Below are 18,046 nucleotides of genomic sequence, written 5' to 3'. Positions count from 1 at the left end.
TCATTGACAAATGACAAGTACGTTATATTATATGATTAGTATAAAAATCGTTATTTTTAGATATTATTGGGAAATTAAGTAATTAACCATTTTTTAATGAGTATTTGCAAAATAATAATAATAATAATAATAATAATAATAATAATCATTTTTTTGTAAAAATAACCATTTTGTCCGGAATGAGGCAAACCCGACCAAGAAAAAATATTTTTGTGACCAACTCCATAATGACATTCGGGATTCCGGACTAAAAATCCGGAATATGAACAGTACTCCGAAAATGCTTAATTCCAGAGTACTGTTCATATTCCGGATTAAAATTTTGGATTTCGAAAAGAAAAAAAAAAACTCTAGAATTTCAAGAACAAGTTTGAAATCCGAAGAATAATTCCAGAATTTCCAGAAAAAAAAATTATTTTTTTCTTAATTTAACAAAAAAAAAACATAATAATATAAACCATATACAATATGAGTGTATAAAATTAGACATTTTATTGAAAAATGGTGACATTAAATATTATGAAATGTAGTATTTGAAATCCCAAAAAAAAAAAACAAAATATTTCTTTGAAAATAAAAAATAAATAAATAAAAACTGAAAAAACATGAACAGTACTCCAGAATATGAACAATACCAAGGAATTAAGGATTCAAAAAAAAATGATTATTTTTCAAAAATTAAAAAGATATGATTATTTTCTTTGAAAACCTAATTTATAATGATTAGTTTACTCATTGTCCAAATATTATTTTGTTCGTATGTAAATAATATTATTTAAAAAAAATCACGTGTGCAATTAATTTAAAATTTTCCAGCAGCCTTCATGCTTTACTGAAAAGTCCAACCAACTCATCTCTTTGTAACTTTTGAATTTTGAGTAAATTATACAAATGATCCTTATGGTTTGAGGTAATATGTGCACTTAGTTCCTAATTTATTTTTTTAATTTGGAAGGTCTCTATTATTTGTTTTTGTTATGTGTTTGGTTCCTACTTTTTGTTTTTGTTACACGTTTAGTCTCTATCTTACCTAAAAAGACTATTATTTAAATACGGGAAAAATGGTGAAGTATGTAAGGTAAGGTGAGGGGTGGGATTGGAGGTGTGTTTAATTAAATAAATCAAAATTTCAAGGGCAAAATAATCTTTTTAGATAATATAGGGACCAAGCGCGTAACAAAAACAAACAGTAGGAACCTTCGGAGTTAAAAAAATAAGTTAGGGATCAAACGCGTAAATTACCCTAAACAATAGGACTATTCGTGTAATTTACTCTTGAATTTTTGGTTTATAACTTTATTTGGGTTTGTTTAAATGGTAAAAAATTACATATAAAAACTTATGTTTTAAAAAAACATCTATGCATGTGTTTTGTTGTAAGAGTTTGTATAAATAGAAAAAAAAATATATTAAAAATGATTACATGGGTCTTGCCAAAAAAAAATCTTGGTATAACATGAATTGATGGATAATACATGGATTGAACGTATAAATACAGTTTTTTTCCAGTAAATACTTTTATGTATGTGATTTTTTACATTAATTATGTATTAAAAAAAGACCTAACATAATATAAAATGATTATGTTTTTTTAAAACTTTTATATGCGATAATGTTTCATCTTTATTTTTTTTTTCAAATTTATATAATAATATTTTCTTAGAAAATATGCAAACTCAAATATTTTCAACCAAATTGTATTGATAGAAGAGGTATTGACATTGTTTCTGTGTTTTGTCTGATATACAGTAGTGATGTTGATACGGTGAATCATCTATTTTTCTTGTGTGAGATGACAACACAACTTTGGAGTTTGTTTGCTACTTGGTGGGAGGTGGATTTCTCGATTTTCTCTCTTTTTTTAGAGTGGACGACTTGGTTGAATTTCATTCATGTAAAGACTGATCACCATGTTTGGAATTTGTAGGTGTGACGCTTATGTTATCTATTATGAATTTTCGAAATCAACTTTTGTTTAGGCATAAAAAGCCTCAAAAGTCAACTATATGGGATTTTGTTGTTTCTCAATCTTTTTTTTTTTGGATTACTAATAGGATGACTAAACTTTGTATTAATTTGGTTGGTTGGTTACAAAATCATAGACTACCTCTTTATTCCATGTAATTTTTTTTAGCTTTTGCTACCTTCTTTATATTATGTTGTTGTTTAAAAAAAACATGCAATCAAATAAATCAGTCTGACATTAGTTTTTAAATTTAATGTCGCGTCAGTTTTAGAGTCTAATGTTTCCTTCGATTTTTTTCTTGAGTTGCTTACATATAGTGATGTTGGCAGAGATAGTGATCTTAATGATGGCACATCCACCACTAGGATATGTATCTTTCTTGAAGATTTTATCCACCACTAGGATATGTATCTTTCTTGAAGATTTTTTTTGGTTATGTAGAAGAGTAAAAAACAATATGAGGTTTCTTGATCTTCTATAGAAGTTGAATATCGAGTCATGGTTGTCACCACTTGTGAGATTGTTTAGATACATGGGTTTCTTGCGGATATGGGTGTTGATATTCCTAGCATACTCACTTGCATTGTGAAAACAACAGTGCCATACAAATTGCAAAGAATTTTTTTTCTTGAGCGGACGAAACATATTGAGATTGATTGTCATTTCACTCGTCATCATTTTTAGCTTTGACCTATTTCTCTACTACATGTTTCGTCAACTTTTCATATTGGTGATAGGTTTACAAAGGCTCTATCTACTACCCGTTTTCATTTTTTGTTTTACAAACTCTCAATATTTATTTTTTTCATATTATGAGTTTGAGGAATGATGTTAATTTAATAAGTTTATTGGACTCTTTTAGTACTGGGCCTTTTGTTTAGCCATTTAGCTAGGTTAACCCTAGATTGTTTTCCCAATTTATAGTTGTTTTCCCCTTTGTGGTATACATTTTTCTGCAAAAATGAAACTCTAACAGTTTTCTTTCTAGATTTGTTGTTAGTTTACACAATCAAAATTTGATAAAAGTTCCGTTAATTCTATATTTATGAGATACCTAATTCTCCACTAATATGACATTAAGGCCAAATTCAATGAGGAAAACCGACGCATATAGATTGGAGTGCTATCGCTTACACCCTCGGCATGAAGCCACGTTGGTTGCCCCATCTGCCCACGTCAACATCAACCCCACCAATGCCTCCACAACATCTCCTCATGTTGCCTTCCCTCACTCAATACCGACTATCAGGCTCGAACAGCTTTTACATCACCCACCCCTCTGTGATGTCCATAACATTGTTTAAGTGCATCATGTAACTGTTTTTTTAATTTGCAGAAAACAAAAAATAAATAATTACATTAATGATAATTAAAAAAATAACTATTTCATTTATATACTGTATAATTTACATGTGAACTCATGGAGTTTAATAGAGAAGTTTCCTTCAACATCAGTTCTTTTGTTTCCAATAAAGCGTTATATGTTGCATAGTATTTACAAGTTTGCCAAAGCTTTCCCTATTAACAAGTGGAAAATTTAACAAAAATATGTGCACTTTTTTAAAATTTAACCTTCGAGAAAAAAATGACAAACCTGAATGTGAACATTAAGTTCTGAAAACCTACGTTCATATCTGTAGTGTAGAAAATACTTTTCAAAATTAACAAAAATATATTGACTTTTCAAATTTAACAAAAAGTTTGTTGACTTTTTTTTTATAAATCTTACTGAATAAGTTCTGCTTGTGTTGGAATATCATCACGTTGGCGCTTTAATGATATAATTTCCCTTAGCTTTGAGGCAAGATCCTGTAACAAAATTTACAGAAAGATTTTTTTTTAATATTTTTATATATTCAAGGTGCATATAGAAGCATTTACAAGCAATACGATCTTTGCTGAATTTAGTCTCTCAACAGCATCATTGATCTATCATCTTCTCCAATTCACTGACCTCTAATTGCAGTCTAGCATATATTTCATTGTAATTTGATTCATCTTCTTCTTTTTGCTTCTCAAGAATCTAATTCATAATCATACATAACAAGATACACAATTAATGATTTTGGTTAATTATGAGAAGAATAAATTCAGCTTATGAGTATCTGAAAAGCATAAATGGAAACCTTTAATGTCTCCAGAAGTGCAAGTACCATTACAAGAAATGTTAGCAATAGCGGCGATGCCTTTAGCGGCGACATGTAATTGACGCGTTACATGTCGCCGCTATTACTTGGAGTCGCCGCTAAAAGCGTCACCGCTATTGCTAACACATTGGCGATCCACGTAAAACAATCTTCGTCCATTCGATCTGTATTCAACCTGACGGTCATAAATTCCTAAAAAACGCGCTGACTTTCCCTCCAGGGGTGTCGCCGCTAATACTCTCATGTCGCTGCTATTGAGTTGCGTCAGATAACCCCCAGTCGGCCTTCTTTCCTTCTATCGTTGTATTGTTTCTCTCAAACAACTCCGACTGCTTTCACCATTTGCACCCCATTACGATTCCGACCACCGAGAGACACTTTACCGGCGACCCACCCTCATTACTAGCAGCCATCGACTTAATTGAGGGCAACACATTATGATTCCGACCATAGCTATATTTCAGTGAAGTTGAGCATTCTAAGGTCGAATTATGTCCCGAATTTCTATTCTTCTTGTGTTTTGATGTTAGTTTTACCATTCAAACCTGATTGTATCATTGATTTCTATGTTTTCTAAGATTTTTTGGTTAGTGTTTTTGAGGGTCGACCAAGCCTCTTGTTTGGCTGTAAATTGATGATTTTAGAGTGATTATATATGTTTTCTCATATTTTATGCAGCCTATTGTATAAATGATTTGTGTTTATGCTCATTGTGGTGTATTGGCATGAAATGGAATTAGACATGGTTTGTGTGATTTTGTATTTAGGTGTATATTTTTCTATGAAATTGGAATTGGGTGTCTAAAATGGTAGGATTGTATGAAATTGGATGTATTGCTTAATTGTTTGAAATTGGAATTTGAATTGGATGTATTGTATGAAATTGGATGTATTGCTTAATTATATGAAATTGAAATATGAAAGTTGTATTGTATGTCTAAAATGAAATGAAAATTGGAATTGAATCTATTGTATATATGTATGATTATGTGATATTTAGGTTTAATAGTTTGGTGTATATAAGATGAAGTGATAAAGTTCTTAGTTGATAAGTTATAGTTTTTGTATTTAGATGTTATTGTTTGTATTGTAAAGTGCTTATTGTGTTTTTTTTATTTTCTTGTTAATATGGTTTGAAAGTGCTTAATTTTTTTTGTGACTTAATGTTGGTCATTACAACTTTAGCTTAATTAGGTTATTAATAGCAATGTAGTTCTAGCAATTTTAATTTAATTATTGAATAAAATTAAATTAATTTTAAAAAAATCAATAAATTAATTGTAAAATCAAATTAAATTAGTTTTAAAATCAAGTTAATATTAATATTAAAATAAAATAAAAGAAGCGTACAAAGATGATCAACTCATATGTGGTGAGAATTGAGAGAAATATTATGGCCAGTTAGAAGAGATTATGGAGGTGCAATATCCATATGATCATTCGAATGTAATATTTCGGTGCAAATGGTTCGATACTAGAGATATTCCTAATGATAATTTCACCAGTATCGACACAGAAAAAGAAGCGTACCAAGATGATCAACCCATATATGTTTCGCAAGCCAAACAAGTGTTCTACATCCATGAGCATGTTAATCATCAAAGAAACCAAAACAGCAACCCTCGTTGTGTCGCCGAGCATGTTAATCATCGAAGTATTTGGGATCTACCATCCAACAATGCTCGTGTCCAAAATGCTTACAGTGAATATGTCCAAGATGTCGACAGTGTGGAGGCCGAAAATGTTGACATAGTTCAAAACAACTCTTCATCTGGAGCTAGAATTTTTATTGACTTCTCACAATACTTTCAAAACAATGTTGATGTAGCTCAAAACAATGTTGATTATGATGATGAGGACGAGACTGAAGTACCTCCGCCAACGGGTAGAATCGATAATGTTTCCGAGGAAGAGACTAATTATGATGATGACAATTCTGATTATGATACTGATGAAGAAGACATTGAAGTATATGATGAAGATTCTGATTAAAAAAATCAAATGTTTTTTTTTGTAATAGAAACTTTATTTGAAGTGTACCTTTAATTCATATTGTTTGTCTAACTTTTATTTATGTTGTTTGTCTATATTGTATATCTTATAATTTTGCAAGGTAATTAACTTTTATTCATATTGTATTTCTATATTGTACATCTTGTAATTTACAGGCTACAGATGAGGTTTACTTGGGCGATACTCTTTGTCATGATGGCCGATGTTATGGGGCTTGGACATGGAGGTGATGGCGTCGGGGATCCACCACCTCTTGTAGGCTTTGGTCATGGTCAACACGAACAGGATGGTAAGTATTATTATGATATATTTATTAGCTATTTTTATTATTTTATTATAAGTTATCATGACTAATATTTGTAATTGTATTTTTTCAGCCGAGCTTCCAAAAAAAGGAACGAGCATGTTAAAAAATATCGAGCTAGGAAGTTGATGCGGGCAAACAAGGGAAAGCCCGTGGATTTGGATTTCGACAGGGAGATTACATATTCCTCTGTCGGAAAGCATGGTAATTGGTTCACACATGAAATTGGGAGGTATTTGTGGAACAACGTCCCTTTCAACGTATCTGGTTGGGACAATGTTTTCCCCTCATTAAGGAACGCAACAGTTGTGCATCTAAATGTAACTTGGATACAATTTTAAGTTTAGTTGTGATTGTTATATAATTAACTAACCTTTTGTATTTGTAGAATAAATTTGATTTGGATAAGGTTAACATAGATCTGGAGCGTGCTCAATTGTTGTGGAGCATTGATTCGAGTCTTGCAAAAGTTTGTAGAGGTCGAAAAAGTAAAGCTCATTCTTATTTTAAGGAAATCGGGGGGCCTGCAGATATCCCATCCGCATTAAACAACTCCCCCCCCCCCCCTAGCGATATGTCACATGAAAATTGGGCGAAGGCAGTCAATCACTTTCAAACGCCAGAATTTTTAAGGCGTTCGGCGTCAAACACAGAAGTCCGTGCAAAACAAGTAGTTGTAAACAGAGGGGGGTCGAGCTTGTACAACAATGCATGTTTCAAAGAAGTAAGTTATGATATATTTAAATATTTATTTAAAGTATAAGTAATCTAATCTTTAATGTTAAATAGGATATCAGTCAAATCGAAGCTTTTCGTAAGGCTAATTCCAATCGTCAAGGGGTATTTTGTAGTCCTGTAGTCGAGCAACAATACATAAGTGGTTAACTTGTATTTTTATATAAGTGTTTATATCGTCAAAGGTATTTAGTAATCTAATTTTTATGATTTTTTGAAAATACAGAATGCTTTACTCCAGGAGATCAAACAACGAACTCAAGTTTCTTCTGAAGTAAGCGGTCTAACACCCACTGATATAAAAAACTATTTTGAAAGAATATTGGGTGTTCGATGCGGACATATTAGAGGCATTGGGTGTAAGCCTTCTACCGTTGTGTCTATGTACGGTTAGGAACAACCAGTGACCCAAGAACAATCACAATCACATGTAATTGTTAGTTTAAGTTGAAAAGTATAATGATATATTGGAAAAAAAAAAGTAGGATGCTATAATGATATTTTGGTAATTGTTTGTTTAGTATATAGTCTGGTGCTATAATGATATGTTGGTTATGGTTTGGTATGTTCATATTTTGTAGTTTGGTAATTTTTGGAAAGTAAATGCTATAATGGAAAGTAGAATGCTATAATGATATGTTGTGTATGATGTATGTTTAAGTGTATTTGGAAAGTAGAATGCTATAATGATATGTTGGTTATAGTTATATATGTTGGAATTGTTTATTTTGGTAATTTTTGGATAGTATAATGCTATTATGATATGTTGGTAATATATTCTGTTTTCTTTGTAGTTGGAAATGCTGCAAACAATACTAAAGGAACTGGCCTATTCTGCAACATTGGAAGAGTGGTTTCGCTCATTGCCGCCACCAAATAATAATGAAGGAAATGATGAGGACGAGCAGTTACTTTAGAATTTTATGAAATGTTTTGCAATTTGGAATAATACTTTAAGTTGTGGTATGGATTAATATTAATGGTTTGGATTGGTTGTGTATGGATTAATATTTCTATAAAAATTTATCATATTTTATAAATGTTATATTGTTTTTTATAAATTTAATGTTAAATAAAAAAACCAAAATTGTTTTTGCGGCGACATCTTTTGTGACGACACTTCAATATTAGTGGTGATAGGCTATTTGCGGCGACATGTAGGCTTTAGCGGCGACAAAACCAATAGCAGCGACGATACATTATTAGCGGTGACTAGATGCGCATTAGCGACGAAGCATTACCGGCGAATCATTTGCAGTGACGTGTCGCCGCTAAAGTTATCTTTTGATCCTAAATAACAATATAACACAAGAATAGAGGATTAACTAATGAACATGACTATTTTCTTTTTCTATAATATTAAACTAGAGGGTGAACCCATGCTCCGCATGGGTCAAAGTGTTTCATGAAGTACAATGTTATATTAGAAAGAAGCAAAAGTACAATGCTATGATAATCAAATAAATAAAATTACGTTTCCACTGATTGCATTTAATCCATAGTTTTATATAATACCAGCAAAAAAGAGTTAAACAGTATACACGGGAAATTTTCGTCAAAAACTATTAAAATCAGTAATTTTTACCAAAAAACTGTATGCAGGAGCAGTTTGGTCAAAAAATAGAAAATCATTAAGTTTTTACCCAAAATACAGTATATAGGGGCATTTTGGACAAAAAATTGTTACTTCTTACAAACTTGTGTTTCCGTATCAATTGAAAAGGAAAATAAATAAAGCTTTTAGAAATTTAGAAAGGACAATTTAGACTTTTCACACAAAAAATGCAAAATATGAACAAACTTGTCCCCATCTCATCATAAGGATTAATAATGCTAAGGATTAATAATGCAAAAAATAGTTATTTGATACTTGCCCCAAAAGGCCTAAATAACCATCTAAATTTATACAAGGTCAAACCTATCAAAATGGGACACTTTTTGTTCTATGAAGTCTTCAAGTCTTCATTCTTTTAAAGGCACACATACCTGCAAATAAATATAAAGACAATTAATTTATTTAATTAAAAGAGAACAAATAGAATAACTTATATTATGAGTTTATAATGATGACCTGATCAAACAAACGAACACTATAGGCATGAAACAACATCGTCAGTCCCCTTATCCATTTCACTTGAAAAATCAATAAAATAATAAACAAAATAGAATCAGAAAAAACAAATCACCCCAGAAAATGAAAGAAACATAGGAGGAACTTTTAGCAAACATACCTCTGCCATTGATTCAAATGTATAGAAAAAACTTTTTACAATTACCTAAATTTCAACTGTGCATTTTATTGAACACATGGTGTGCTTCCTCAGTTTCTTCTCTTCCATAGATTTCTTATCACCAACACCATCAACAACAACTGTGTCATCTTTGGACACGGTGACCTAAACCAAGAATCATCATTTATGATTTAGTTATAAACAAAACCCATAAATCAAAGTTCATTTCTTGATGCTTGAAGTAAGGTAACAAACCTTTTTATAAGATCCAACCATTTCAAAGTCCACATTCTCAAGATTGATGCCAAGTTCGTCTATTATAAGCTATATAATTTTGTCTTATCTACCAAAAATGGGTCAATTTAGGATACATTATAAAGCACAGAATCAAATAGGATGTATACTAATTCTGCCACCAGGAGCAAAAACATCATTGAGCCATTGAGTAGTGTTGGGCACACCCCAGTTACCAAGACACATAAGGATCCAACATGAGCTTAATTGCTTCTCTGCCTAGGAATGAAAATAATAAAGAAAATCAAAAGAAGAAACAATCAAACATACATATCTTGTAATGGTGATAGCCTTGCAATGTAAAGAACTGGGAGCATTAGATAAAACTGGAGAAAATATTGCCCATCTTTCCAAAGAGTTGCCTTATTTTTTGCTAACAACTGCAGCCCCAACAGTACCAGTAAAACCTGATATTGCACAACGGGTTCAAACCATCCGAATTTCAGGAAAAGTAACCAATCGGGGCTCAATCAAGATAAAGCAAATTAAAATGGTGCTTATCTATTCAACATACAAAAGCCTATACGAAATCAGTAAATAAGAGTCGAACCTGGGAAAGAAGAAAAACATAATGGTATGAAATCAACAGAAAATAAATATCGATTGGTAGTTAGAAATCGAGAAAAGAAGAACCTAGCATCCTTCTTTGGATATCGACCCTAAAAAAGATAGTGCAATAATTCAAGAAAGGAAAAGAAGTAACCCATTTTTAGTCGATCCTGCTTTTCGCTTTCCCTCTTTCTGATTGATCTTGAAAATAACATTGACTTACTCAATTTGATGTGTGTGTGTGTGTTCGATTTTGGAAATTGGAACTAAAATCGATCTCAGTCGCTACAATACGGAGGTTGAAAGGAACGACTGGACAGGTGTCTATGCTTTTGCTTTGTTCAACAATGAAGAGGGTTTCTCTACGGTCGAGACAATCGACTTAGTGACTGTCCTTCCCCTTTTGTTGATGGTTGTCAGACACAGATGGAGATCGGAGGAAGTGACAGGAATTGAATTGAATGGCGGTGGATGAAGGGAAAAAAAGGATTTGATGAAGAAACAGAAGAAGCGGTGGGGTGGGAAGCACAACTGACAAAGACGGCTTGAAAGCATCTAGTATTCAGGTATGGAGGCGTTGGTGGTGGGGAGATGTGGTGGAGTAATGCTATTGGGGGAATAGAAACGGTGGAGGACACCGTGTTGGGAGTAGGAAGTAGTGGAGGCGATGGGAAGGACGCGTATCAGTTACAATGGAAGAGGGAATGAAAAAACGACACGTATCAGTTACAATGTAGATAAATGTCCACCTCTAGACTGTTGATAATTTAAGGGACCAAATTGTCAATATGAGAAAGTGTTGTGGCAAAAATTTATACCATTGAAAATATGAAAAGTTGTGGACCAAATCTGCCAAAACCTTAGGAACTTTATTGTTCCTAAGTTGAGACTTCTTTAATATATATATATATATATATATATATATATATATATATATATATATATATATATATATATATATATATATATATATATCTTACATACTTATAAAGGTTGCATTTTCCCTTGAATCTCATGCATTTGAAACCCCCCATAATAATTTCCTAAAACCTTATGCATTTGAAACCTCCAAACCTTTTCACCTTCTTAATAATTAATCACACATAATCATTGGTAATTCATATGAGATAATAATTTGCTAAAACCTCATGCATTTGTATGGTATTAGAAACATGTTTGAGTTTTTGGGTTTTAGACTTTAGTAAATGGGTAATCCGTTTGATACGTTGGATTTGAAGCTAGCTTATTCGAATTACCCAAACTCTTATTTTCCTTATTCAAATGTTACATCAATGCCAAACAAAAGATAAATTAATAATATATGCTCATGCATGTTTTGTACAAGCCCCAATCAAAATACAATATATCATGATCATACAATTAAGTGTCTTTTATTCCATTTTTGGTTTTATAACAAAAGTTTGTTTACGTGGCGAAGAACGAAAACTTGAAGATGAATATTTAGGTTGGATGTTTATATAAGATTTGTTTTAAATATATAATAAGCAACAATTATAAATAATAAAATCAAATTACATGGATATGTCATATTATCCATGCAAGTCTCTTTTGAAATGCAAATTGTCTATCTTATCACTTTATTATTTAGTGTATGTTTCAAATTTTAATAATAATATTAAGTGTTTCTTAAAAGTCTTCTTTAACTTATTATTAATAATAAGTGGTTTAAAATTAACGAATAACAAATTTAATTGATAATAACATCAAATTATAAACTACATTTAGCTATAAATAAATTGTATTTTAAATAAACATCATTATTGAAATTACAAAACGATCGCATAAGTAAAAATATAATTAATCAATAATAATAATTGTTTAAAATAATACTAAATAGATAATCATATTTAATTCTATTAATGAGGAATGTAGGTTGATGTCAATGAATATTATTGTTCAAAATAATTGAATATATATATATATATATATATATATATATATATATTAGTGTAAAATTTTATCTCAAAGTTAATGTCAATAACATAACCATTTTAAACATATTTTTTTTTAATATTTTAATAATATATTTTTAATCTTCGCTGCGCAACGCGCGGGAATTCGTCTAGTATATATATATATATATATATATATATATATATATATATATATATATATATATATATATATATACACACACACACACACACTGTTCCTAAGGTGAGACTTCTGTAATATATATATATATATATATATATATATATATATATATATATATATATATTAATAAGAATTTTGATGTCAATTAATAAAATAGAGATAATGCCATAAAAAGCATTAAATTAGGCCGAAAATGTCGGTTTTATCCCCCAACGAGTTTTTGGTTCGTTTATGCTGCAAACTTGTCATTTTTTTCGGTTTTGCCCTTTTACCTATAATAACAATAACAAGTTTCTAGGTTACCATGAAATATTTTTTGCGAAAATGCCCTTAAGTTTACAAATATATTGCAAAAAAAACCCTTATGATTATAAACATATAAAATATAAATATATATTCAAAATTTGATAAAACTAAAAATGACAAAACCAAAAAAACATTGACAAATTTGCGGCATAAACGAACCAAGAACCCGTCGGAAGGTAAAAACCGACATTTTCGGCCAAACTTAAGTTTTTATGATATTATATAAATAAAGTAATAGTAAAGTAAATTTACCACACTAAATTAATATATGTAGAAATAAAAAATGTCACCTTACATTTGTGAAGTCGGTTTATAGGATCGTAAGACCATGCTTGTCAAACATATTTTCTAAAACAATTGTTTATAGGATCTTAAGATCTCTTATCAACCTTGAGTCTATAAATAATAATAATAATAATAATAATAATAATAATAATAATAATAATAATAATAACTTATAAAAATAAAATGACATTGCTAAAGATAAACATTTTACTATAATATGTGTCCCGGTCTCTTCACTTCACTGGTTCACGGTCCAACCAATATAGGTAGACCTGGGTTTTAATTTAAATAAGATATCATGAATCTTTTCCTTTGTGAAACTTGAGAGAGAGAAAACCAATTTTTGTTAAAAATATTGTTGGTGATTTTAGTGTCACCATGTCATTTTAAGTAACTAGAACTAACATGTGAGCTAAGGGGCTTCATAATTTGTACTCTAATATATGTATGGAGTAGTGCGGAGTGCACGCATGTATAAGATCGAATTAGAAGTCGGTTCGACGACTAGTCGGAGGTCTGGGGGCAGCGCCCCTGGGTCCATGGTTTCCAAAGGGGCAGCGCCCCTTTGGCGGGGTTTAGGGGCAGCGCCCCTAGCGGGGTCCAAGGGGCAGCGCCCCAAAACCTCACCGAATTTTGCATGCGGGGACATAATGGAAAACTCAATTTCTTGAGGGTGATTATGGTAAAACTAACGAAACCCGTTAGTTTTGGTAACCCTAATCCGGATTAATATTACTTGTTTCCAATGCAACTAATGACTGCCCAACCCTAATCTTGTTAAATATATAAACAACTCTTTTTATACATAAGGGGTTACGTTCTTTAGCTCTCGTTTTTCATCACACATTCACAGAACCCTTTAGCATATTGGCTTACGTTTTCTGTGCCTAGAAACGTAAGTGTCCACTTGGATTATCCTAGGCTGAATTTCTTGTAACCCAGGCATAGAATAGAAATATCAATTCGGAAAGTGATATCACGATCCAAGTTGGTATCCAGATCTCCACCACAAACCCTAAATTTCCCTACAATCGAACTGATATATACTGTTTCTGGAGATGGGTGACTTAATCCGCGAGATAACCACTAAGTTTGCCAAGTTGGAGAAGTTTGAAGGCGTCGATTTTAGGCGCTAGAAGAAAAAGATGCACTTCATGCTGACCACTCTAAAAGCAGCATACATGTTGACTACTCCAAGACCAGCAGGGCCTGCGGAAGGTGTTGTTGAGACAGCTGAAGAGACAAGAAAGAGACAGAAGTGGGACATTGATGACTACATCTGCAAAGGTCACATTCTGAACGATATGTCTGATGCTTTATTTGAATCCATAGTGAAGCCTTGTGTGCCAAGGAGTTGTGGGATACCCTTGAACTGAAATACATTACTGAGGATGCTTCTAGCAAGAAGTTTCTGGTTAGTGACTTTAATAATTATAAGATGGAAGATTCAAGGTCTGTAACTAAACAGTACAATGAACTCCTTGGCATATACGGACAGTTTAAACTGCACAAAATGAATATGGATGAATCCATAGTTGTGTCCACTATCATTGACAAACTGTCTCCGTCCTAGAAAGACTTCAAACATAACTTGAAACATCAAAAGGAGGAACTGTCATTGGTTCAACTTTCTAGTCACATTCGTATTGAAGAATCTCTTCGTGCGAAGGAAAGTGACAAATCTGAAAAACCCAAAGGAAAAGTTGAACCTGGAAAGCCCTCAGTTCATATGGTTGAAAACAAACCAAGGAACCAGAACCACAAAGGACATGGCAAACATAAGCAGGAACATGTCCCAGGCAACTCCAACAAAAAAGAGAAAGGATCTGGTTTGTTGGAGGTGCAATCAAGTTGGGCATTGCAAGCGTGATTGTCATGTGAAATTGGGCAACAATGATGCTGGAAACAGTGGAGCCAATGGGAAAGTGAACAGGTATTCGGCCCAAGTTAAAGGAGGTCAGTTTTTTACTAACTTTAATGATTCTAATCAGAATTATGTTTATTATGTTTCATTTATCCCTGAATCATTCTATGTGCAGGATGATGATGTTGCTTGGTGGATCGACTCCGGATCAATGAACCATGTATGCAAAGATAAACGGATGTTTGAAACATTAACTCCGCTTGAAGATGGGTCGGTGCTGAAAATGGGAGACGATTCTTTTATTCCTATTTGTGGTTTAGGTGTCGTGTGTCTTGAATTTACTTCTGGAAAGACAATTAGGTTATTTGATGTTTTGTTTGTTTCCAAGATTCGCAAGAATCTTGTTAACTCTAGTTGTTTGAATTTTGATGGTTTTAAACAAGTTATTGAGTCGGATAAGTTTGTTTTGACTAAGGGTGGAATGTTTGTTTGCTTTGGATATTTAAATAATAGAATGTTTCGATTGAATATTGTTGACAAATTATTACCTGTTCAGAATTCTGCATGTGTATCTTCTGCTTCTAATGTTGATAAATCTATGCTTTGGCATGTAAGATTAGGTCATGTCAACTTTAGAAGGATGCATGAGATGTCAAAAGATGGATTAATTACAGCCTTTGATATGACATCTGATAAATGTAAAACATGCATGCTTATAAAAGTGACAAAACAGCCCTTTCCTAGTGTCACTAGAAATTCAGTTGTTTTGGAACTTGTACACAGTGACCTGTGTGATTTTCATTCCACTCCTTCTTTAGAGAATAAAAAGTATGTAGTCACTCTAAGGATGAAGCCTTAGGTAAATTCAAAATATACAAAACCGAAGTGGAATTGCAATTGGGAATTCCGGTTAAATGTCTCAGGACTGATAAGGGAGGTGAATATATGGATCCCATATACTTTCAATCAGTGGGTATCATTCATGAGACCACGAAACCTTACACGCCTCAACAGAATGGCATTATTGAACGCAAAAATCGAGTTTTAAAGGAAATGGTAAACTCGATGTTGTCTTACTCGGGATTGAGTGAAGGATTATGGGGAGAGGCCATGTGAACGGCCTGCTATTTGTTAAATAGGGTTCCAAATAAAAGGAACAAAACAGTCCCATATGAACTTTGGTTCAAGAAAAATCCGAATTTGAGTTATTTTCGAGTTTGGGGATGTCGGGCAGTTTTAAAACTTACCGAGCCCAAAAAGAAAATTTTGGGAGAACGTGGAATTGATTGCATATTCATTGGATATGTTGAACATTCCAAGGCATATAGATTTTATGTAATAGAACCTAATGATTCGGTTTCAATTAACACTGTTATCGAATCGCGGGACGCAATTTTTGATGAGATGAGGTTTTCATCGATTCAAAGGCCTAAGGATCTGACTTTTGATGCTAATAAAGAGCAAAATTTTGAAAGTCAATATGGTGGTATCGTGCAAGAACCACAAGATATTCATAGAAGCAAAAGAGGTCAAGTTGCGAAAAATTTTGGGTCCGACTTCCAACTGTACTTGGTGGAGCATTCAAGGGATGAAATTAATCTTAAATACTGTTATTGCTATAGTATTGAAGATAATCCTAATACTTATCAAGAGGCCATGGAGTCTTGTGATAGTGCCTTTTGGAAGGAAGCAATTGATGATGAAATGTCATCAATTCTTGAGAACAATACATGGGTGTTGTCTAATTTGCCTCCAGGTTCTAAACCTCTTGGTTGCAAATGGATTTTCAAAAAGAAAATGAATGTTAATGGGACTATTGACAAATTCAACGCACGGTTAGTCATTCAAGGTTTTAGACAAAAAGTCGGTATTGACTATTTTGATACGTATGCTCTAGTTGCACGTATTTCTACTATTAGATTGTTGGTTGCCTTGGCAAGTATCCACAATCTGGTTATTCACCAAATGGATGTGAAAACGTCCATTTTAAATGGTGATCTTGACGAGGAAGTTTACATGAAACAATCAGAAGGTTTCATTATGCCCGGTAAAGAGCATATGGTTTGTAAACTTGTCAAATCTTTGTATGGGCTGAAACAAACGCCTAAACAATGGCATCAAAAATTTGATGAGGTGATTTTGTCTTTTGGTTTCAAGACAAACTAATGTGAAAAATGTGTTTATAGTAGATTTGATGATGCTACTAGAGCTGGAGTGATCATTTGCTTATATGTAGATGACATGTTGATTTTTGGTACCAACCAAAATCAAGTGGATGAAACAAAGAAATTGTTGTCATCCAAGTTCTCCATGAAAGATTTTGGAGAAGCTGATGTAATTCTTGGAATAAGAATTAAGAGGATGAACAAAGGATTGGTAATGACTCAAATTCATTATATTGAGAAAATTCTCAAGCGGTTTAATTTTACCGAGTGTTCTCCTGTGAGTACTCCTATGGACCCAAGTGTGAAATTAATGCCGAATAATGGTATTCCCATTTCACAATTGGAATACTCTAAGTCTATTGGTAGCTTGATGTATGCCATGACAAGTACCAGACCTGATATTGCGTTTGTTGTGGGTAAGTTGAGCACGTACACTAGCAATCCTAGTGCTCAACATTGGCAAGCAGTGAATAGAGTGTTTAAGTATCTCAAGGGAACCATGAATTATGGTTTGAGTTACTTGGGGAGTCCTTCGATTTTAGAAGGTCATTCAGATGCAAGTTGGATTACCAACATGGAGGACCATTCCTCAACTTCTGGTTGGGTATTCTTGCTTGGGGGAGGTGCCATTTCTTGGGCTTCCAAGAAGCAATCTTGCATACAAACTCGACAATGGAATCTGAGTTTGTTGCGTTAGCAGCTGCTAGTAAAGAAGCAGAGTGGCTAAGAAATTTGGTCTATGAGATTCCTTTGTGGTCTAAACCGATAGCACCTATTTCTATCCTTTGTGATAGTGTTTTCGGTATGGCTAAGGCATATAGCCAGGTTTATAATGGCAAGTCTAGACACCTAGGTGTTAGACATAGTATGATTAGAGAACTAATCATGAATGGTGTGATTTCGGTTGAGTTTGTGAAATCGCAACAAAATTTGGCAGATCACTTGACTAAAGGTCTGACAAGAGACTTAGTGCACAAGTCTGTAATCGGTATGAGATTAAAGTCCATTTAATTCTATAATGATGAGACACCCAATTCCCTCCTAACATAATGTTAGGAGTTGAATTCAA

General features: G+C 32.7%; 1 long non-coding RNA gene across 3 annotated transcripts; it reads right to left on the bottom strand.

Annotated features, from left to right (window-relative positions):
• Positions 1 to 8,266: 8,266 nt before the first annotated feature.
• Positions 8,267 to 10,948, bottom strand: LOC145058870 (uncharacterized). Of its 3 annotated transcripts, none has more exons than XR_013686549.1 (5): positions 9,652 to 10,948; positions 9,442 to 9,561; positions 9,237 to 9,298; positions 9,084 to 9,151; positions 8,267 to 8,455 (listed from the first exon to the last, which is right to left on the bottom strand). It is a non-coding gene; the product is annotated as an uncharacterized LOC145058870 (long non-coding RNA). The 3 variants fall into 3 exon arrangements; XR_013686550.1 differs by lacking the exon at positions 8,267 to 8,455 and having other exon boundaries at positions 8,913 to 9,151; positions 9,652 to 10,097; positions 10,394 to 10,948; XR_013686548.1 differs by lacking the exon at positions 8,267 to 8,455 and having other exon boundaries at positions 8,913 to 9,151; positions 9,652 to 10,947.
• Positions 10,949 to 18,046: the final 7,098 nt, after the last annotated feature.

Source organism: Lactuca serriola, chromosome 6, assembly GCF_051521515.1.
Source record: "Lactuca serriola cultivar US96UC23 chromosome 6, Lser_US96UC23_V15, whole genome shotgun sequence".
NCBI classification, from domain to species: Eukaryota; Viridiplantae; Streptophyta; class Magnoliopsida; order Asterales; family Asteraceae; genus Lactuca; species Lactuca serriola.
The sequence above is the reverse complement of the archived record's forward strand: the minus strand, read 5'-3'. Positions and strand labels throughout refer to the sequence as shown.